A 23132-nucleotide genomic window follows, 5' to 3' on the forward strand; every position below is an offset into this window, starting at 1 on the left:
TTATCACAGAGCTCATTTTATTTAATTACCTGAGTGTTTTGTCTGGGACAGCACTGTGCCAGCCCCACTGTTTTCTAAAATATGAACTGTGACCTGTGGCCAAGGGCTGTTTGTGCTCCTCACACAGAACAACACTGTCACTAACCAATATTAAAATAATTAGAGGTTTGTGCTTTCATTTTGCTGGTTTCATGCAACACTTCTTTCTGATTTTGGCTGAAAGGCATTTCTCATCCTTGTGTTTTGTTACTGGGGTTTGTCCAAGTATGAGCTCAGAGTGCAAGTGAATTAGGAGCTAAAAGCAGCACCCACTGGAAAGTGCCCCTCTTTACCTGGTCAAATGATCCTTCTCCTCCCTTCCTAACTTGGCCTGAACTACTCTGGCTCTCTCAGGAAGCCTTCAGTAATGAAGACCAAATATACTGAAGAAATAACAGTTTTGTCAAAAAACGCTCATTGCATTTTTTTAGAGCTGTTTGACATTGTCAGGAGGGAAGGTTTCTGTAGTCCAGGCAGGTGGTTTTGGTCAGACTGAGAGACCCGTTGCTTGGCTGCGTAACCTGTGAGAGGTTAAAAACTCCCGTGGGAGCCTGAGGCACCTGGAGCATCGACTCCCACCAGAATGAAAGAGGAGGGCAACAGCTGGGAGGTCAGAAGTGATCATTAAGAGTTTTGTTATTGCAAGGGGCACTGTCCTCTCGTTAACCATCCCCATTTGCTTTTGTGCCAAAAGAAAAAAATAAAAAAAAAAAAAGGAAAATCAATACTAGTTGTGTGTGCATAGCTGCAATGTTTTGAAAACCTGTATGAGGCAAGGTTTGTAGCCAGAATTACTGCTTGCTAATAAAAGTACTTACTACTTTGTCTGTATTTGAGAAATTGATATATGTGGAAAAATTGGATAAGCCTTTTGGAAATACATCTGGTCTCCAGATCCTGAGGTTTGTTTGCTGTTTCTAGATGGTGCTGGCTGGTTGAAGAAAGGACAATCCATCCCCTTGCTGACCCTGAAGTTGTTCGTTTGGGTGCAGTGTGGGACAGATCATCTTATGTAGCAGAAGGGCTCAAGGCAATTAGGACAATATTTTCAAAGTGGGAAAGTGTCTTTGGACATTCTTTAGCACTGCTTGGGTTTCTGAAAAAGATTCTCTGCTTTCGCAGGAAACAGCATAGAATCATAGATTCATAGAATGGCCTAGGCTGGAAGGGACTTTAGAGATCATTTAATCCAACCTCCCTGCCATGGGCAGGGACGCCTCTCAACTAGATCAGGCAACACATCACGGAATTTTCCCAGAAACAAAGCAATATCTGTCTTCAAACTATTGATACTTTTCTGCTCCCCTGTCTACTGGAAGGCAGTTTCAAGGTGGGATTTTTTGAGGATGAGAGGATGTTAAGGTGTATTGCAGACATTTTTATTTATCATAAAAAATTAGACACCCTAAAGAGCCATAACTAAAAGTGTGAACTGGAAAGGTGTGAATTGTCTGTCTCCACCCTTGAAGACATTATCTCCGTCCCTGGAAACATTCAAAAGCCATCTGGGCATGGTCCTGGGCAGCCTTCTCCAGGTGGCCCTGCTTGCTCAGGAGGGTTGGACCAGATGACCTCTGGAGGTCCCTGCCAAGCTCAGCGTCTCTGTGACTGTGATAGATCAGACAGGGACAGCAGCAAAGCACTGGTGCGGCTCAGGGACAGATGAACTCTCTTCGCAGCAAGCACCGTGGTCCTGTTAGCAGCGGTGGCACTGTGCTGCCATGGGCTCTGGGTCCTGCTCCCTGTGGGAGTGCTGGCTTGAGTCAGCAGCTCCTCCACAGCCAGCATGAGGAAGACATCAAAAAGCTAGACTTAAAAAGAAGGATAAACTGTCCAGCATATGCTGCTGTCATTCCTCAGGGGTGTAATCCATTCTTTGTACTAGGGTGTGGGCCTAAATTGAGCTACGAGCAGGATGTGCATTAACTCTGAGATGACGACAGGTGTCTAGAGGCCAGGGAGAAAGGCAAGAATCCAGGAAAGTGTTAAGAGGGAAGATAGTGGGTGGAGACAGAATCATAAAAGAGCTAGGTGAGACATGAACCCACACACGTTAAAAAAATAAAAACCTAGAGGGCCTCCTCTGGTAGGTACTTCTCACCCTGTGCAATGGCGGGGCTTCATGCCTGCGTCTTGCCTCGCTGAGAGCACAGGTAGGCAATGAAACACCGGGTCTGTGGCCATTAGAGGGAGCTTGGTGAGAATCCAAGGATGAAATGCAGACCTGGAAAGCTGCAGCGGTGCATGGAGAACAGCTGGTTCAGTTTTAAACCTACTTTTGATATGCTTAAGCTGCTTGCATTATTGTATTTGGTTATTTTGAGATAAGAATGCACTTCCCTAAGAACTGCCAGAAACACTGCTGTCTCTTCCTTGCAAGAATCACTTTTTGAAAGAGGCTGGGATTCTTTAAAGAGTAGTTTAAATAGTTTAATAGACAGTGTGTGTCTGGTCTTAGTTTGCACCAGATATCCTTATCACACAATAAGCTCACACACAAAAAAATGCACTTCATGTTGTCCCAAGTCTGTTCACCAGCTGAACTGCATGCTTTCCCTTGGGAAATAGCAAACAACAAAACCACTTGGATTCATATAGCAGTCAGAGGAAGGTTCCAGGCTGGCCTGGTAACCCTGGCCCAGGATCTGCCTCTGTGCCCCTCTGTGCTCTGAAGAAAAGCTGGGATGGCTCTGATCTACGTCTCACCCTGGAGCATCCCAGTCCCGCTACACCACTGGCCTTGGTCATGCTTGCCACCCTCTCTGCTGAGCCAGCACCAGCCCTTTTTCAGCCACGTGTAAGAGGTTTCAGCATCTGGCTGGGAGCCACCTGTTTTTTTTACTCCTCAGTCTGTCTGTCTGTCTAGTCAGGTGTTAGACAAAGGAACGAATGTAGTGTATCTCATCACTTCACCTAAACTCCTCTGTGGTGTGGACCCAGCCTCTGGCAAGCCAGGGAGAATGAAAACTAATCGTGAGAGATCACTGGGCACCAGGGAGGGAAAAAGGATGAGCTGTCACCAAGCCCATGCTCATGTCCTTCCTTCTGAGCAGCTGACAGCAACCTGTTACTGAAAGGAATTTGTTTTACATATCCAAATACTTCAGCTTCTTCTTTGAGAATTTTAATTTTTTTTTGAGTGAAATATTTTAAGTCCTCATGACTATGGAGAAATTTTTGAAAGCTTGATCTGCTCAAAAATCAGAGGCCAAGTAAGGAGAATTATGGACATTTACTATCTTTTGTAAAAAACTTTCCTTTTTCTGAGAGCCTGCTTTGTGATTTTGAAATACTCCAGAACAATGATATTGTGGGTTTTGGCTAACAGGAAACTTTTAAAAGACAGCTGTTGCAAAAAAACCAACTCAACCTCATGCACAATAAGTCATCATTGCCTTTCTCTGGGTTTGTGTTCCTTCCTCACTCTTTGTCTGGTTTATCTGGCTGGTGAGATTAGGAGCACCGCAGCGCAGGGAGGGTCCCTGTCTGTGTATTTGCACTGTGTTGCCACTTGTAAAGTGGCTGCTTTCATGTCTACTTGCACAATAGAAATAATTAATAGTAATAGCAATGCTTTGCCTATCTGTGGCTCCTTTCATCTGAAGACCTTAAAGTGCTTGACAAGCATTAACTAAATTAGTTTCCAAATACCTGGAGAGGGAGTCAGGTATAATGATCCCCACTTTGCAGATGAGCACACATGAGGAGAAGCAAAGGCTAGCTGAGCGCTTACAGTTAGTCAGCTGAAACCATATTTCCCCCATTGGAGAAGGTTGCTCAGCACTTCTGAGGCTCAGAGTGTTTTCTCAGGTGGCCAAAGGTGCAGGCTTACATCCACTTTTTACTTCCAAAACATGCAGACAGTAGACCTGTGTGATCTGCCCCAAGTCCTGCAGGAGTTCGAGGAAGCGTTTCAGGCACCGTGATTCACGAAGTTTCCCATTCAAACTACTAACCTGGCCTGAAAAAGGAGGAAGCTCTGCTGACATCATGTTGGCATCATGGCAAACAGGGAAAAGCAGAGTGACTCTGTCTGAGTTAGTCCTGATTTCAGAAATGGACTGTGGTGCAGAAACATTGCAGCTTGGACTCAGGGATGGCACAGCCATATTTGCGTTATAGAATCATAGAACATGATGTTTTGGGTTGGAAGGAACCTTTAAAGATCACCTAGTTCCAACCTCCCCACCATGGGCAAGAACTTCTTGCACTAGTCCAGGTCACTCAAAGCCCTGTCCAACCTGGCCTTGAACACTGCCATGGATGGGTCATCCATGACTTCTCTGGGCAACATATGCCAGTGTCTCACCACTCTCACAGTGAAAAACTTTTTCCTAATATCTAATCTAAACCTACCATCTTTCAGTTTGAAACCACTGTCCTTTGTCCTATCACTATAACCCCGGATAAATAGTCCCTTCCCGTCTTTCCTGTAGCCCCCATTAAGTACCAGAAGGCCGCTATAAGATCTCCCTGGAGCCTTCTCCAGGCTGAATAGTCCCAACTCTCTCAGCCTGCCCTCATATGGGAGGTTCTTCAGTCCCTGATCATCTTCATGGCCTCCTCTGGACTTGCTCCAACAGGTCCATGCCATTTTTATGTTGAGACCTCAGAGCTGGATGCAGGACTGCAGGTGGGGTCTCAGAGCAGAGGGAAAGAATCACCTCCCTCCACCTGCTGGCCACTCTTCTTTTGATGAAACCCAAGATACAATTGGTGCAGACATTGCTGACTTATGTTCAGTTTTTCATCCATCAACAACCCCTTTAGCTTTCATAGCCCTTTCAGAGAGGGATCTGAATCTGAGTTGGCAAATTTGCTCAGTCTCGTATGCATGGTGCAAGCTTACCAGCCTGCATCCCTGCCCACAACGGTCACAAGCCCTTACTTGCAAGGAAAGATGTCAAAAGCCCTGACCCAACTCTGAGGTCTTAAACCAGAGTTATCTTGTCTCTTGCATGTCTCTGTTAAACCAAGGTGCTCTGCACCTCCCAGGTTTGTATCCAGCAGTTAAAGGAGTGACTGGGCAAGAGCTGGGCAGAAGAGAGAATAAATTCTCAGTAGGGACTATGTAAGATTCAGTGGTAACTCAGAATGACAGAACAAAGGCAAACTATTTTGGAAGACCACAGAAAGTTTTTAAAGGTGTTAACTGGGTTGTTGAAAAGGAGACCATTTTTTTTTCCCATAGACTGTAAAATTTCAAAATTATACAGAAATTATTTTTTGTTTTAATACAAGACCTGAAAAGTTTCCATTGGAGGAATGATGCTCTGGCTGTAACATAAGCTTCTTCAAATAGGAAACAACAGAGGTGCTGAAGAGTGGTAGGGCCGCTCTGTTGCAAAGCTTCATAGACACAGATGAGAGGCACTGAAAGTGTTAGCAGTGTTCTGCAAATGCCACAAATCACAATATTTCACTGTGGGCAATCATCCAGGTTTCCACAAGGTCATGACATTTCTCCACTTTCTCTTCTTCAGGCAGAGAAACTGGACAGAAGAAGTTGTCTGGACATCAGGTAACTTCTGTTAGCCTCTCCAGTGCACACAACATCCTTCTGTTTAATCAGCAGACCCCAAGCAAAGTGTCACAACCCTGCTGAGAATTTGTGAGTTTATAATATTCTTGTGGATGGCTTGCCTAGCAGAGGTGAGGTTGCAACAGTCTGGAAGTCACTTATGCAGATGCAGTCATACCTCCTCAATCTTCCCACAGTGCTTTCTGCTACCTGCTTTAAATAGTCCTGGTTAGTTTTCCAGCACTGGGGTTTCTTACCGCAACTCCCCTAATCACCCACAGAGAAAATGGGACAATGAACTCACAGGAGGAAAACAAAAGGGCCACATTTCCTCTAGAGTAAGTAAGTGGGTCAGGACCATGAGATATGATGGAAGAGGATCCCACGATGCCCACAGTGAAGCTGGAGGAAGCTGGACAGACAGCGCAGCTGCTCAGGGAGAGCGGAGGTAGACCTTGGCACTGGCCCTCCTCCTAGGAGACAGCAAGTGTGGGTATGAAACGGTTTTGCCATGCAGTCTGGTCACAGCATCACTCTCAGAGTGAAAGTCCAACAAGATCCTGGTGTCCACTACCCTTGTGCTTGGAGGGAAGGTGGTGGGGCAGCAGGGCTGTCACCTCGCTTCCAGCACTGGATGGGGAGCCAGGAGACCAGGCTGCTTTCCTGCATAAGTGCCTGGAAGTTACCCAGCCTTCCTCTTCCCTCATTTGTATAATAGGGTTAATAAACACACTCTGCCCCACAGTGATGACGTAGTTAAGCTCTTTCATGTTTGTTAGGTGCTACAATGGACAGAGCTGTAGAAACCCATAAATAATGTACCTTGAAGTTCTGTCGCGGTATTAGCCTTGTTTTAACAGTACAGATATTACATGAGTTACCACACGCAAGAAGCTTCTCTTAATTAGGATAAAAACTTATTTTTTTTAGCTTTGCTTTAATGGCTTTTGAGGCGGAACACATTTCACTTGCCCAGCCAATTTGGCAATTTATTATAATCTCTTCAAACTTGCATCTCTTTTCAGTACATTGTTAAATGCCTTCCTTCTCATTATTGTATCCCTTTGCAGTCTTCAGATCTAAGTGCTTTTTTTCCCCAATGTATAACTATTTTCTCTAAAGTCTAAATTCAGCTATGATATTGCTGTCGGTGTGGCAAACATAAGATTTGGCTCAAATCTCTGATAGAAAAAAAAGGGCTGCTCTGCTAAAACAGGACCCCTCTTTTCCTTTTCACACCTTGGCTCAAGACTTGTCCAACACGAGTAATGTACCAAAGTAGCTGTTCTGCAAGGAGAGCATTTGCACTGAGATGTGCAAAGAAAATCATTCTGCGCTAATGATCTCCAGACGACCATTGTGGTAAATGTCCAATTGTAACCCTGAGCTGGTTGCGAGGACTGAGCCCATATGGCTAGAGGGCGATTCTGGGGAGCCGGGGGACGGCTCTGACATGAGACTCTGCAGGGCTGGGTTCAGTCTCTGTCCTGCCACAAAGATTTCTGGGCAGATGTGAGTCAGGTCCACATCTGAAATGCAGGCTACAGCTGCCCTTCTCATATCCTCACTGATTGCAGTTCCTTGTTATTCTTGAGTTTCAGTGGCTATTTCATCTTCCTGTCTCCCAACAGTTTCAGTGCTAGACTTGGAGTATTCCTAGGGACATGCTGCATATGCCAAAGAAGCTTTTCTCACCGAAGTCCTGCAAATAGAAGTGGTGGATGCCTTGGAGGGCAGCTGGCAGCCTGCCAGTGTGAACTCAAAAGATTCAAATAATTCAGACACACTTTGTTTGACTATCCAAGACTATAACATGCGGTTTACCTTCTGCTCACTGATGCTGCAACTCAGAAAATTAGCAGAAAGTGGAATAGAATATGTATTTGTGACTGGAGAGTATGGGAAAGCTGCTGAAGGGGAGGATGTCTTGCATAAAAGAGTAGTGTGAAACTTGAGAGGGTGTGACTCAGTTCCCAGCTTTACCACAGGCACTCTTTGTCACCTTGGGATGGTCACTACAGGCACAGCTCCAGGCTTGGTGGCAATACCAGCTCAGGGTAATCTTATACTGGAAAAAGGCAAGTCTGAATCTCCATTCAGAGACAAACATAGCAGAGGGATTGGGAAGGAGTGTCTAAAAATGTGAACTCTGCTGCAGTAGAGAAAAAGAAGCAGAGGGAATAGAGTAGTCAATTTTCTTGAATATCCGCTTGTCATCTGTTCGACGGAGAGTGAGAGCTGGATTTCAGCAGCAGGCAGTCTGAATGAAGTGCTCATTTCTGAACTCATGTCATCTAATTTCAAGGAGCTGCATAAGATCAGCACATCCAGTATCTCTCTTCTTTGACCTTATGGCCGTTTCCAGGTTAACTTAGGTATTCTAGTAAATTCACTAACATTAGTTGGCACAAGTCTGGGCTTTAGTGGATTAACTTCAGCTAATTACTGCAATCATTCCTGATATACTTTTAAAAGGAAAGCTCCACTGATGATGTTTCAAGGTTCATTCACAAACTGATACTCAATATATTCGCCTTTCAGATCTATGAACATTGCTTCTCATTACAAAACTTTGAAACCCAGACTTTGTCCTTCAGAGGGACAGGAAGTCTCAGAGGAACCAGTATCCAACCCTTATGCTGAAAGGATCCTGACCAAAGTGACAAATTTAATCCCATTACCTCACTGCCAGAGGGGAGCTTCCCAGAAATTTTCTTGATGCAAGGGAAAAACTCTGTTCTTTCATCTTTTTCTGAGTCATGCCCACAGCACCTCTCTGGAATGTGCCTGGGTTTAATGATGTGACAAAGGCAATTAAGTGTTAATGTGTGGATGCAAAGGATGTACAAGTTGCCAGATCTAGAAAATGCTGAAGCCAAGCTAAGGCGTTTACCAGACTTACAACACATTGCTGATATAGGGTGCTAAGGCCCGCACATTATTCCTGTTACATAAATAATTTTATGGTAATAGACAAAGAAATTGAATTTATATTTGACTTTTGAATAGTTGTTCTAGCAAAGGAGTAAACAGAACCCAATCCTGGGCACATGAGAAGCAATAGAAAAACAAGAACATAGCACTGTTATTATTTAAATGACTGTAGTGCAGTCAGGTGCCAGCTCAGAACTAGACACTCCTCCTTCTTATTCCCCATTAGTTTGATGTACTGGAGTTGTATGAGTCCACATATAGATTTATGTTACATAATAGAATTCTTTAGATCCAAAAAAGCAGATAAGGTCACAGCAGAACTGTCTGGATGAAATTGGCCATTTACCTGGTCTTTAAATACATCTAATGCCATGCAAAAGGCTGGTTTAAGCAATTAAACTCTGCAAAATCTCATTCAAAGTGCATGTTACCCTCAAACCAAACATATTTCCTACTCAAGTGCAAAATTCTTACTACTTTATGACAATGAATATTTGCATAACAGGCACTCAGTTCTGTAAACTCAAGTGCTTGATTGGCAGGAGACTAAGTTTGTAGCTTGCCTGGGCTCAGGACAGCTGCTCTGGGCAACGGAACTATTCACTGCAGGAGGCTTCAGGGATCCTGTTAACCTCCAAGAGTCGCCCTGGCCTTTTCACAGCTTCCTAGCCCACCAGCTGGCCTGTCGGACTCACCACATCTGCATGTTTGACAGATGAGCCACAGGATAGCAAAGCCTCTGCCTTTCCTGCAGTTGCTCTTTTTTATTCTGCTTTTAGAATCGCAATACTATCTTTCAGAATCGCAATACTATCAGTTAGCATCATTTGAGTATCAAGTGACACAACAAAGCAGTGCAAAAAAGAGTGATTTTTAGCTATTGCTATTTTGGAAGAGAGGATACAGATAGACATGAGAGGCTAAGAGTCTGGGCAGTGTGTATTTGCAGCAGAAGAATGAAGAGATGAGTGAGGTTTTCCAAGGATATCAGGAAGTCTGTGCGTGCTGCTTCTGAGGATCAGGATATCTGTTTGTACAATATCTGTATTGTCCAATCACTTCTCCTCCTTCTCATTGTTCATCAATTAACCAACCTGAGATAATGAATATCAGCATGTGTCAGAGAGAAGCTTACAGTGGAGGAACTCTTGCTTTTACAGCTATGCTGAGCTGATCAGTTGCGAATGTCTGACTGTATCCTTACCCACGCGTACTGGGCTTCCAGCCCTCATAGCTAAAGACATGCAAAGCAGAAGATAAAGAATCATAGAATCATAAAGGCTGGAAAGGACCTTAAGATCATCAAGTTCCATCAAGAGACTAGAAACTTCTTTAGTAAGATGCTCCATGTGTCTGTGTGCCTTGTCTCTTAGTTTAGACCTGCCATGGTCTGGGTGGCTGGAGGCTGAGCTTCTGTGAACCTCACCTGCTCTTTCGGTTATTCTCTGTGTGCTTGTGAGCCTGCACACCAGTGACAAGGAGAGCGCTCAGCACAGCTGACCGAATGTGTTGCTGTCGCTGTCGCACGCCAGAGGTTGAAGCCATACAACTGCCACATGAAATCACGCTCACATCACTGAGCTAGGTCTTGACCAATGGCATTAAACTCATGGCTACCAAATTCATTTGTGAAGCCTCTTGCAGCCCTAGCCAAGAGTAACCATTAGCTTCAATGGGAAGAAGTCAGATGGTTCTGGAGCTGGAAGGGGAATTCCACAACTGTTAGAGCTCAAAATGAGTCTCAAGATTAATGTTCTATTCCAGAACTGCAAGGTTTTTATGTCTCAAGTCAGTTAAAAATTAATAAGAGTGCAGTATGATTTTGCAAAGTGTCTTGCCACCTAGGTGATGTTTTGGGGGGTGTTTCCTAAGTGGTTTAGAATATTCAGTCAAATCATACTCCTATAGGTTTACACTTGGCTTTGCCAAGCTGGTAGTAGGGATATCCTTTGAGAGGAAGTTAAGTTACAAAGGGAGGGACTGATTTTCTAGAGAGCTACGTGGGCATGTTAATTACCGAGGTTAATAAAAGGGTGATCTTTGTGTGCCTCAGTTCTTAGGTGTCCAAATGGAAAGACTATACAAGGTCTCTAATTTCCAGAAATGATTGTAAAAAGGGTCCTCATTTTCAGCACTCTAAAAATGAGTATATTCAAATCACTTGCAATCTTAATAAATGGGTCAGAAAATCCTACAAATTGGAGAGGTATTGGCAAATTCTTTCATTCTGATAATGCTGAATTATAACCTAGTGTCATGTCATTGAAAAAATAAAACAAAACAAGAGCAGCAAGATACTAGATTTGGCAATCTCAGACATGATAAAAGAGTTAAAATAAAAATAAAATTAAAACAAAGTTTTGACAGGGATGGCAAAAAAACACTAAAAACCCTCAACTCTGCCCCAATATGACTACCTCCTAGCACCTAGTCTGGTAAGAGAAGAACAAAATACCATACAAACTTCCAAAACAACCCAACTGGCTGTAGCCTGGACAGGCAAGTGAGCAATTTACTCACTCACCGAAGGATTGGCAAAGGTCCTGCCATGACAGCAACCTCCTCCCTAGCCCTGCTCTGCATAGCCGGGCTCTCTACCTATCCCAGCCCTACCTGCTGAAAAGGAGGAGCTTTGCTCTGTCCATTCCTTATTTATAACTTGTCAAGAGCTGGGAGGGAGGGGTGAGCTCTCGGTGGTGCATCCTGCTGCTGCCTGCCCGCTGCCAGCCTCGCAATCACAACTACAAATGCCTCCCGCGCAGTGTGGTGGCTGCCTTCGAGCTCTTGGGTTCTTCTGGCTGTTTGCAGTGGTGGAAGCAAAGACCAGAACCTATTACCTCGGGATTGTGGAAGAGAACTGGGACTATGCACCGTCTGGGAAAAATCTGATCACAGGACAAAGCCTCTTAGAGGACAAGTAAGTCACTGGGGGCTCTGATAAATCAGAGATGTATCGACAGCTCCAACAAAAGACTAATGTGGTTAATGTTGCTGTAAAGCTCTTAAGATGGTCTTTTTCTTGCTTTGTCTTCCAATGATGTTGCCATAGGAAGGATTTCAGCTTCAAGGCAAGATAGATTTTGACTGACTTTTTTTCCATCACGGTTGATTAAGCACGGTAATAGTGTGTATTTGAAGGTGATGTTAAAGAATTGATATTTGTTAATCAAGTAGCAGGCTAAAAATCCCCCGTGTGTGTTTCATGGAGTTGCAGGTATTTCTGGGACTTGGTGTCCAAGGGCAAATTGTAACTTTGCCATATTCAAGCACAGCTCTTTGCAATAAGGCATGGAAGTCTGCTTAGCTGGCAAGTTTTCTCCTTGTGAGATGATAAATGTTGAAGGGCTTAGTATGACATTGTAAAATTCAGATGTGTATAGTACCTACAAACGAGATATAAGTAGATGGTCTGTATATCCCTACAATGTATGCAGCTGTGGAGACCTTCATTTAGGAAATCTATTTAGATAAGTGCTTAAATGCACAGCAGCAGATAGTCACACTGAAGTCCTGGTGACCACCTGTGCTGAAACTGGAGCGTGTAGCTAAGCACAGTGATAAATCATATCTCAGCCAGCGGAAAGACAGCATTCGTTCTCATGCCTGTCCTGCTGAGTTTGGCTGCGTGTCTCTCCCACACCAGGAGAGCCTGACATTGGATGGGGATAGCACAGACCCTTGATGCCTCTCTATAGCTTGGGCTTCAAACATGTATGGGGATATTTTTTAAAAAAAATTTCATTGATATCTTTGGCACCCTAGAGATATTCTTGGCTTGGGTTTGGGGTGGAAGATGCGAGTGAGTGAGGAGGTCCTGGTGTCCATACTAGGTCTGGAGGCACACTGGGGGCTGGATGCTGTGTCCTGGGAATTAGAAATGGAAATGCCCTTCCTGACTTTTCAGGAAATCCCAAGCAATGTCAGACTTTTCTCTAGTGGCCAGTAATTTCAGAATCATTCTCAGCTGTATTTCAGAAAGGAAATTCTTTTACCATAAGCAGGAAGCAAGAAAGAGTTTTATTTTCCAACACAAATTTGTGCTTATGCCCTTAACAACTAGAGGTCTTAGATAACATCCAAGTCAGTAAATGTTACCTTTACAGAATTCAGGGTAATAGTTTGTTCCCAGCCCATGCTTTCCAAACTTTGCCAGAAAGGTTATTCTTCAGTTGTGTTAAACAGCTGAATTTCTCACTTCCCTACTCTTTTTAGCAGAGGATAACTTTCTCCACTCCATAACCTGGAAGACTAAAAACAGTTCAGCTTTAGTGTGAAGGCCAACTACTTGTAAATCCACCCCAATACCACAGAGAGATTTGAATCTGTTTTGTGAATTGTACTGTTACAGCTGTCTGCATTTTGTGCTCCCTGAACATCAAGCAGAACATTTATTTTAAAGTCTGTGACATAAATGTGGTGCCTTTTACTTGGCACAACAGGGAGGGAAGGTAGCTTATGTCTTCAGTCATTGCTGTAGTGTAGTAATTACAGAATGTTAATTCCAAAGGTTTTACCCACAGAGGATTTTAAAGTAACTATACATTCAAAGGTGGGGAGCTGTTTGTGATGAAATACCTACGTGCAGAATAATAAATTGATGCTTGTAACTGCACTGAGCTGATCCAGAATAAAGTGCTGTATTAGGGAATAATAGCGTGTCTGCATAAGCATGTGGACTAAACAATGAGCCAGTAATAATAAATGTGATTATTTAGCTCTTTTTACAGAATCACAGAATCTCTTTGGTTGGAAGAGACTTCTAAGACCATGGAGTCCAATCATTAACCTAGGATTTAGGATAACCTCTAATGTAAATTTAAAGCAGTGGGTTACTTTTCACCTAATTAATTTGTTCTTATCAATATTATAAAAACATAGTTCCATTAAAAATGTTTAGGGTACAGTTCCTAGCTAGGCACAGGAATGAGTTTTGAGCCAGGCATGTTCTGCAAGTGGTGGTGCTTGGGCTCGCTGAGCCTGGCACTTTTCACTGTGTGATGCGTCCTCACAGCACCCATGTGATGGGGCAGTATCCCAGTTTTATTGATAGGGAAGTGAAGATAAAGAGGTTGCAGACAAACAGATTATCTTTAAAAGAGTCAGTGCACAGAATGTTGTCTTTGATTCCAACTAGCCCACAGAGGTATAATCAAAGCCACTTATTCTCCACTACTTAATAAAAATGCTGAATTAGCAAGAGCGCAATGGAAAGAGTTACATTACGTGGATCAGATAGTGAGATTTAAAAGATGATTTTCAATGTTGCTGTGCCAAAGTCAATAGTACCTTCCTCAGTCTTTAGATTTTAGCAGTAAAGATGAGAAAGGAGACTTCAGTAGCTGAGGCATGGGCCTGGAAATCAAGTGAGCTTTTTCTGGCACCAGGCACATCTATGCTGCTCAGTTCATGCTGTGCTGGTGCTGAGTGAGCTCTGGCTCCCAAGTCAGGATCCACAGAGCTGCATCAGCACCTCCCTGGGTGTGAGCTGAAAAGGCTGCCTCTCGTCAGAGCTGATTAACCCAAAGGCAGCCCTGTGTTAACATAACTATTCTGCTTGGACGATAATTTTTATTATGCCGTTTGTTGCTCCGGTGCTCAAGAGCCAGCCTGCTGCTTGCACAAAGGATTTGCTGTGCATCCATGCTTCTCATGGACAGAGTAATGAGGCTGCTTGCCACTGCCATCTCTCTTGTCTGCTTGAAGCCTCGAGCTGTTCCACTAATTCTCACAGTTTGGAGTGTTACAAGTGAAACCAAGACACTTCATTCTCAGTTGTCCTTTGAAAATTAAGCAGACATTTCCTGAAGCACACAGGACTTTGGAAATCACAGATCCAAATTATGGCCACTGAGTCTAGGTGAGCTGAAAAGGTGTTCAGCATCCCCTTCCACTAGATGATTGGTGAAAGAGTTGACATCATTAAACCATAGTAGACTGGACACACACGGTGCAAGGCACTGTTAGTGCTGCTGGCTGTGCTGCAGATCCCAGTGAGATGTTGTGGGTTGGGGCATGAATAATGCTGCAGTAAGAGGGTGAGCTCAGGCATTGCCTGCTCCCTTTAATAGTCACACAAGCAACAGCCTTTCAAGACAAAAATGCACCCAGGTGTTGGGGCTTGACATACGTCAGTTTTTCCCTCCCTAGTGTGGCTCAACCTCCAGGATTAGATTTTGATTGATAATACCTTTACATCGATTTAGTACTAGTTTATATGGTGAACACTTAAATCTTGTTCTACTGCTGGTAGATGTTATTAGGTTTTGCCTGATGTAAGAGCTCATGCCTTCTCTTTAGGCCACCAGTCCTACATTTATCTGGGCCAAGCCTTGCATCCACCAACACTAACGGATGTTTTTGTCACCACAGCATCAAACACAGTTTGTGCAATTTGCCTATGAGGAGATCCCACCCGGATAAATGACAGTGAAGCTGTCGTCACAGATGCTAAACTAATAGTTGAGTCATTATGTGGCCAAATGACCCAATTGCATCAGTGGAGATGATCATTGTGGGAAGGGTCAACATCAAAAGGGCACTTGAGGTGAAATCCTGGCTCTAATGAAGCCTGAGAGGTGTTTTGTTATTGACTTCAGGGGAAGCAGAAGTTTAGTTTAGGAGAGAAACCATTATAACCACACTTAACAAGTGACACCTCAGAGCTTCATCTAAGATTTTATGGAGGTGTTTGACCTCTTCCATGGCTCTTGCGGCTCAGAAAAGGCCTGAAACATCCTTTGAGGACATTGTGTCTCTCTCTTTTGAGCACACACTTTGTGGTTGATGCTTTGAGGTCAGGCCACCATCTACAAATGTGAGTTGGCACCCCTGGTGCTTCTCCACTGGCCAACCCTCTAGCACAGACATTGCACTGGCCTTAGCATAGAGGTCATGGTTTGGCAGAAGGTTACCCTGAACAGATTACGTGACCCAGGGGATCATGACTGGGGCAACCTGGAACCGTGGGCACTGTCTCGGCTTACTCCAGCCACAGGAAAAATAGGGAATTTGAGGAAAAAACCCCACATTATAAACTCAGCCATAGAGTATGTGAAGAAGGTAAAGAAAGGTTTCACCACCAATGGCTTTTAGTGCACAAACCCGTAAAGACAGTTGTTTAAGTGGTTGTCAGCATAAAATCAATGGTAAAAAAAGAAAGTTTGCAATTGCCTACAATTACACTCAGGAACGTACAGGCTGTCAGGCATGCTAAACACAGGAGAAAAATTGGGACTCCGTGTCTGGTAGTTAATCAAAGTGCTGATTTTTCAGTTTTGATTGCAGCAGCAAAGAAACTCAGCAGGCTTCAGAATTGTATCAGCAAGGGGTCTGGCTCCAGTCTACTGAGGAGCTGTTTGTTTGCCCAGGCACAACGTGTAGCTCTTCCCATTTCTTACTGCATGCTGTAACATAGTACTCATGTAAGCACTTGAAATAATCTCTTAGGTGGTAGATCTGTTTCTTAAGAACAAAGTTAACACAAAATACTTCTTCCTGTGTGACAAAAGAAATAGATGTAGAAATTATACTTAAATCATGGTCTTACCTTAATTCATGTTCCAGCCCTGAGATGACAAGATTATCTGCGTGACTAGTCTTGATTTGAAGTAGAACCTACAAGACACTCTTGTTCTATTCTTTCTTTCATCTGGAAGAGCTCTAGTGCTCATCATTGCAGGGAGGTGGATGTCTGTAATTATGTTAATACTCATTTTGAGGAATTGGAATTAACTCCCTACTATATAACTCCCCGTTCTACTCATGTGCTTACCAACTTTTCTTAGAGCTTAAAAACTGCTGAGAGTGCTCAACTGGCAAAATGAAATCAGGCACAGAAAAAAAAAGTCATGTTTTTATAATCTGAACAAGCTTTTTTATGACCTGATTAACAAGCTCACTTACCTCCATATGTAACCTCAAGACTGGCCTGACTGGAGGAAATGAAGGAGGGAATTTGGGAACCTTGCATAGGTGCAGCTCCAGAGGATTGAGTATTCCCCTTTCCTGTGAGAAGTAGGACCAGCTGATCATCACGACTTTCTGTACCTAAAGTGCAAGCTGACAATCGAGTTGGAGGGAGATAGTCAAGATTTAAAAGAGCAGAAGAGGTTCAGGCAGAGATGTCACAAAGACACCAGGAGGATGAATCAGTCTGAAGTCAGCAAAGGAGCAGGAAGAAGCACGTAGAGGCTTTGTCTTCTTATGATAAGAGAGAAATGACAGATAGGAGATATTCTGGCAGGTTGTGCACAGTAGAATACGCACATTGTGATCATTGGAAGCAAAGGCAGATGCAGAGAATTGGATGTGCTTAATTATTACAGCATTGACGAAGCCACTGCTGCAATTACAGCAGTGGGAAAGGCAGTGGGTGGGAAAGAATGAAACAGGAGATGGAATTAAAGGGAATATTTAACTCCGTGACTGAAAATGTGAAGTGTTTCCCAAGTAAGCAAATGCCATCAGAAGAAGACAAGGAATGATGTTCGAGAACTATTGTCAAAGAGGAGATGAAAGGTCAGCAGGACACTATCCTGAAGCCAAGAAAATGTCAGAGGGGCTCTGGAGATGGGTAGTAAGGAACTGCGGGGTGGGAAACGTGCCGGTACAAATGGCACTGGCAGCAGAGACTTCACAGAGCACTGAGAAGAAGCTGTTACTGAAAGAAAAACGGGGGATGGGGGGAAACCTCTGTGTCCCACTGATGGAACAGCAGGGGCCATGGCACTGAGCCTGTGCTAGTCCCGTCTGACATACCAGCTGGCTGCACTGTGGCACGGGGCAGAGGTACCAGCCCCAGAGTCTGGCCACATGCCCGTTATCCAGGCATCTGGGTGTGCAGGGGTCGCTTACACCCGGGCATCGTTTCCATGTGCTTCCTATGGCTGATACCGTTAGCTACAATGTGGGTAACATTTTTGAAAAGGACTTTAAGCACTGTAATGTGCAGCACAGCAACATTTTCAAAGAGCCACAGAGCCATCAGCTGCTTGCAAGGCTGAGGTGGGTACCCAAAAGTCCTCCTGGGTGAAATGGAACAGCCTGGACACATAGAGTGGGACTCGCAACAACCAGTGCACTCTGTTCCAGGTACTAGGGGCAACAAAAAGCACATGCTGAAAATACTTGTCTATGTAGAGGTAGAAGAACTGGTATCTCCCCTCCCAGGAGAAGGGAGGCTGAGGTGTCTGCACTCCAAGAAACTCCCAAACATTAGGGTGTTTTGGGTAGGAAACTCTTCTGCTCGTTAAAGAGTATGTTTCTAGAAGGAAAGGAAACTATGAAAGAGCCTGAGTCCATAATGAGACATCAAGAGCATCAGTGGCATGTAGGATTTGTCTCTCAGAGTTGATTGATTGGAGGATTTGAACAGACCTCCTTTCAGAAAGTTGGCACTGAAAATCCTTCTTTCCTGATTCCTAGATATTTTTAGGCAGGAGAAAGACACAGATCCAGAGAACAAAGATGCTGCAGCATGGCTTTAGGCACTGAGAAAGTCTCTGGTGCCTAAACCTACAAGGGTTTTGTCCGAGTGATTTCTTGAACTCCAATACCTGACTGGATTTGAGGATCCCTGATCTATGTATGCAAAGGAGTTAGGCTTGTGTCAAACATTTGACAAAGCCTGATCAAGAATTGCATTTTTCTGGGGTACAGTTCTCCTGTAGGATACACATTGTTTTCCAGGTGTGTGAAATATAGGAGAGCGCGCAACACTGCCTGGCCACAAAGCCAAGAGCTTAAGGGCACCATCATCACAAGGAAAGCAAGGAGCTAGTGCAGCACATTATTTTTAAAATAATTGATGGCTGATCAAAACGGAAAAAAATCTACTGAAAAATGTCCTGAAAGAAGAACTTTCTGGAAAAAACCCACCAATTATTTGATCTCTCTAGAGAAAATTTCCTATAAATGATTTTAAAAATCAATTTATAATTTGAATCAGTGCATAGCCACATGAATACATTGCCATGAGGTAAGGAATCAGGTGCCTTTACACTGCACTATTACTGACACCACCTACTGCTCTGTGGTAAGGGCTCTTGTAGCAGCTCTTGCCCCCAGGCAGTGGAAGGTATCTTCGCTAAACATGGTGTGACTTGCCAGGTCTCGCTGTGCAAACAGTTACCACAGACCTGCTAACTCGCAGAAAATCCAGACTTCCTGGTTTCTTAACGATACTTTTGGGGTGTATTTATCGGACATCTGTTATTTTGTGCAGAAGCAGACCGAGAAACTTCTGTCCTTTCCTCTCGTTCCCAGCCAACCATTTCTGCCACAGCAATATCATTGGCAACATCATCTCTGACAAAATAGATCTTGGTTTGATATCAAGCACATTCTGCAAATGAAAAAGCTGTCATTTTGGAGGCTTTTATATCTGGATCGCTTCAGGGATCTGGTTTAGACAACGGCCACAGAGGTGTAGTGACAACAGATGTGAGTTGTGTCAAGCAGAGATGGCTTGAAAAGGGGGAGTAGTGGTGAAGAAATGATAGCTAATTATACCTTTCAACTCATGTGACATCCGACACTTAGGTTGCTGGCACCGCACAAAGGCACCTAAACAAAATGAGTTCAAGCAGGTAAACTACTCAGTCACAAAAACTCACTATAAATATGAAATTGCTATATTTCTGCTGGTGATACTTCAAGAAGACTTAGTTCAGCTTTTTTATGCATTTCTTAGGAAGCAGGAAAGTTCAAACAATCTTGAGGGGATGCAAAAACTCATGGAAGAGTCAGCTATGGTGACATTGGTCGTACAGTCCCCTGCTGGTTGTGTAGCAAAGGGGTTCATTTCCACCTGATTTCTGAGGGATATTTAAAGATGACAAATGTCTATCACATTTGTCAATTGTAACCTGGAGAGAAATAAAAGAGAAATTTTTATACTGTAATAGATGGGATGAACATGGGTTGCCAGTATGATTTTACAGTCAAAAGGGGAAAACTAATTCTCAGTTCTGTAAGGAACATTGACTGAGAGCACCTCTGGCTTTAGCTGGAATACTACTTGCCTATTGTGTGAAGTTCTTGTGTTTGGAATTAAAAAAGAGATAGAGAAATACTGGAAGGCTTTCAGTACAGAGCTTCAGGAAAGAACTGTGGCATGAAGAATGTCAGTGTCCTTGGTTTGTCCAGAAGAAGGGTAGGAGGCAATTTAGTCAATTAATTAAAAGTTATGCAAGTGCCTGCATAGAAAAGAAGCTCTTGATTATAGGTGGCTTCTTTGATCTGAGAGAGGGCTTGATGGGAACCAGTGGTTGGAGTGTGGAGCTAGATGATATTAGACTACAAATGCAATTCAGGATTTGAATGGAGCAGGTATTTAATGGCTATAATATGTCAACCACTGACTTTATGGTAGGTTCTACATCACTTGAAGTTGCTGTAAACATGGACTCTGGAATGTAGGAATTATGCATTTCACGCAAAAAATATTTCATGCTAGTCTGAGGTGTCAGATTAGTTGACTAGAATCCCTCTTAATGGCTTTTGAAAAAACTTAATTTGATTTTCTTTTCTTTCTAAATAGCCATGCTTTGAGATGTGAGGTTTCCAACCTTCAAAAGAGTGAGAAGCTGCTAAAACTGTGCCAAAAGGCCTGAGTGGCTGTTCCTCAAGTAAAGACTTGTAGTAACTGTGCTAAAGACCAAACTTGCAAGTAGGATGACTGTTACTGTATAGAAAGTGGCTTAGACCCTGCTAGCACTTCTGTTCCACCAGCTGTGGGATATGTCCTAGGGAACCATTTATCTGCACTGCAAGCATCAGTTATTTGATCAAGTCTTAAAGGAGTTTCTTCATCTCTGAATTATTTTCCCTTCCCAACACTAGGTTTGCAAGCGTTTATGCGACCAGAGGAGCCAACCGCATAGGACGTGTGTACAAAAAGGCTATTTTTAGACAATTCACAGATGACACTTACTCCCAGGAGATCCCCAAAGCAGCCTGGCTGGGATTCCTCGGGCCAGTCCTGAAGGCAGAAGAAGAGGATGTCTTTATCATCCACCTAAAAAACTTTGGTTCCCGCCCATATTCTGTGCATCCACATGGAGTCTTCTATGACAAGGACTCTGAAGGTAAAAGCTGATTTGCCCTTTCCTCGCTTTTTACCCTGGAGTAACTAATATCATGGCTAAAATTTGTCCAGGTGTTTATTGTTCTGGCCATTGACATCAGAGGACTTCGGATCACCCTCTCATAAACTCATCAGTAATTGCAGCTGATGACTAAAACCAGGAACAGCCTCGTCTCTTAATACTTTTTGCCACAAACCTTCAACGCCTGGGATAAATTCAGTACTGAAACAGGTTAGGTCAGTCTTTTTTCCTAAGTTATGAGTCATCGAAGCATCATCCCTCCTTCCCTTTACTTCTGGGCTGTTTGAATGGATGGAGTTCCTGTAAGCAAATGTTTTCTTCTCTATAGAGCTGAAACAGGCATAGAGTCATAGAATCATAGAATAGCCTAGGCTGGAAGAGACCTTCGAGATCATTTACTCCAACCTCCCTATCATGGGCAGGGACCCCTCTCAACTAGATCACGATTTACTTGTCAGAATATGCCTGTGTGTTCTGGTTAGAGGACTGTACGGATTTGCCTCCATTCATTGCTCTCATAAGTTTTCTGTGAGAAGACATACAATGTTAGCTGACAAAATGTGTAGATGACTGATGAGAGTAAAGAACAAAGAAAAAATTAGAGCCCGTTAATGCATTTTTAAAGCTTTATCTACTGATAAATGATGGATTTTCAGTCTCAATGTTTTTTCATGATTTTACAAGAACTTCTGATTTTGTTCACAATTTCTCAGTGATTCTGTGTTTCTGAGTGTTTTTATTATTTTGTAAATCTATGATAAAATAGAAGAAATTACTCATTTATTTAAGGAAAACAGTTAAGTGGGGGACTAAAAGATTCTTTTTTCCATTTAATATATTAGGAGCACTTTACCCTGATGGAACCGGTGGTAAAAGCAAAGAGGACGACTTTGTTGTTCCTGGTGGAAATTACACATACACATGGCCAGTAAGGAAAGATTATTCTCCAACTTTGGCAGACTCAAACTGCTTGACTTGGATTTACCATTCTCACATTGACACACCAAGAGATATTGCATCTGGTTTAATTGGGCCACTGCTGGTTTGTAAAAAAGGTACTGAGCCAGAAACACTGATAAAAGAAGCCCCTCTGCCAAGCTTGGCATCTTAACAGTCATTTTTGCTTACAGGTATAAACATGATGGTCTAGAGTCTATCCCTACATAGCCCATAAAAAGGGGCAAGGAATAGCTGGGCCATTCCAGGAACATCCCAGGGTAGGTATTGTAGCTCTGGGACAACCCCCTTCCTGCTCCCCTTTGGCTTCACAAGAGATTTGCCTCAGCTGGTGGAGGGACTGCAGCAGGGTCTGTGGCCAGCCAGTCATGGCCAAAACTGAAAATACACATTCCCAAGCTGGGATCACTTTAAGACAAGTAAAAGACTCATTGCCCAGGAAATGAAATTAGGGTTGGGGAAGTGCGTGTGACTTTGACATTGCCATTTATGTATTTGAAACCCCAATGTGCTTTGTAATTTTTTGCCCCGTATGGATTATATATTTATTTTTACTCACAAGTTGTGTATCACAGCCGTACGGGATTATGCGCTGAACAGCTGAGGTGACAGCCTGTCCCATGGGCTTTATAGCCTGCTAATTTTGTGCTGGAGCCATCAGGGACCACGCACCAGCCCTCTCCTCTCTATCAGCTGAGCAACCACCCCCTCTCCCCCAGGTACATGTAATTCTGCCGCCTCTTTCCAGTACATCCCACAGCACAAAACTGGCCGTAATTTTATATACAGAATATTTAAGTGAAGCAGGTTTTACATATGAAGAAAGGACTTGAACATGGAAAGGGTAGGTCTAGTCTCCAAGTTAATTCTCCCAGAGAGCCTTTGAAATCTGCAGAACTGCCTGAATAGATGAAACTAAGCCAATAACTATGTGATAATACATGAAGTTAAGAGACAGCACATTCAAAACAATCCTAGCCTGACAGGCCAGGTTATGTGCATATTTGGTCTTGAATTCCTTGAGATGGACATCTGCATGATGCTACCGCTGTAGTTCTCCTTCCAACAGTGGCAGGTGGCTCCTGTAACTGATAGTGAGACTCTGGGGGTCCCTTCTTCCCTAGGAGACAGGGGAAGTAAAGGTTTCCATGGGTTCAGAGGTAGGCTAGGCAATTAGATGAAGTCTAAGTCTGCCAACAGTTAGTGATAGACTACTCAGTATCGCCACTCCTCTAGTCTCAGGTTGTTCCCCAAGCGGTCTCTCAGATAATGATGCTGAAATTAGCCGGAGTAGGTCACATTCATCCTGGCTTCAGGCTTTTTAAATTTAAGTATCTAGTCCTAGAGGACTGTGGAGGCTTACTCATTAGTCCGTGGAGAGGGAGCCACCTTTAGATAGCCATTCTGAAGGCATGGATCACCAGTCAACTCAGTGTAGAAGAAATCATAGAATCATAGAACAATTCAGGTTGGAAAAGACCCTTGGGATCATCAAGTCCAACCATTGACCCTACACTACAAGGTCACCCCTAAACTATATCACCCAACACCCCATCTAAACGACACTTGAACAC

The 23132-nt window shown here is 43.5% G+C and overlaps 1 protein-coding gene across 1 annotated transcript in view; it reads left to right on the forward strand.

The window, feature by feature from the left end:
- Positions 1–11298: 11298 nt before the first annotated feature.
- The window catches only part of LOC104278505 (hephaestin-like protein 1), a 33966-nt gene continuing 22132 nt past the window's right edge, over positions 11299–23132 (forward strand). The window contains exons 1-3 of the mRNA XM_009875502.1: positions 11299–11411; positions 20336–20580; positions 21444–21656. The gene's annotated coding sequence lies outside the window, so the exon portion shown is untranslated. The remainder of the gene's footprint in view (positions 11412–20335; positions 20581–21443; positions 21657–23132) is intronic.

The sequence above is a fragment of the Apaloderma vittatum genome, unplaced genomic scaffold, assembly GCF_000703405.1.
Source record: "Apaloderma vittatum isolate BGI_N311 unplaced genomic scaffold, ASM70340v1 scaffold7908, whole genome shotgun sequence".
NCBI lineage: Eukaryota > Metazoa > Chordata > Aves > Trogoniformes > Trogonidae > Apaloderma > Apaloderma vittatum.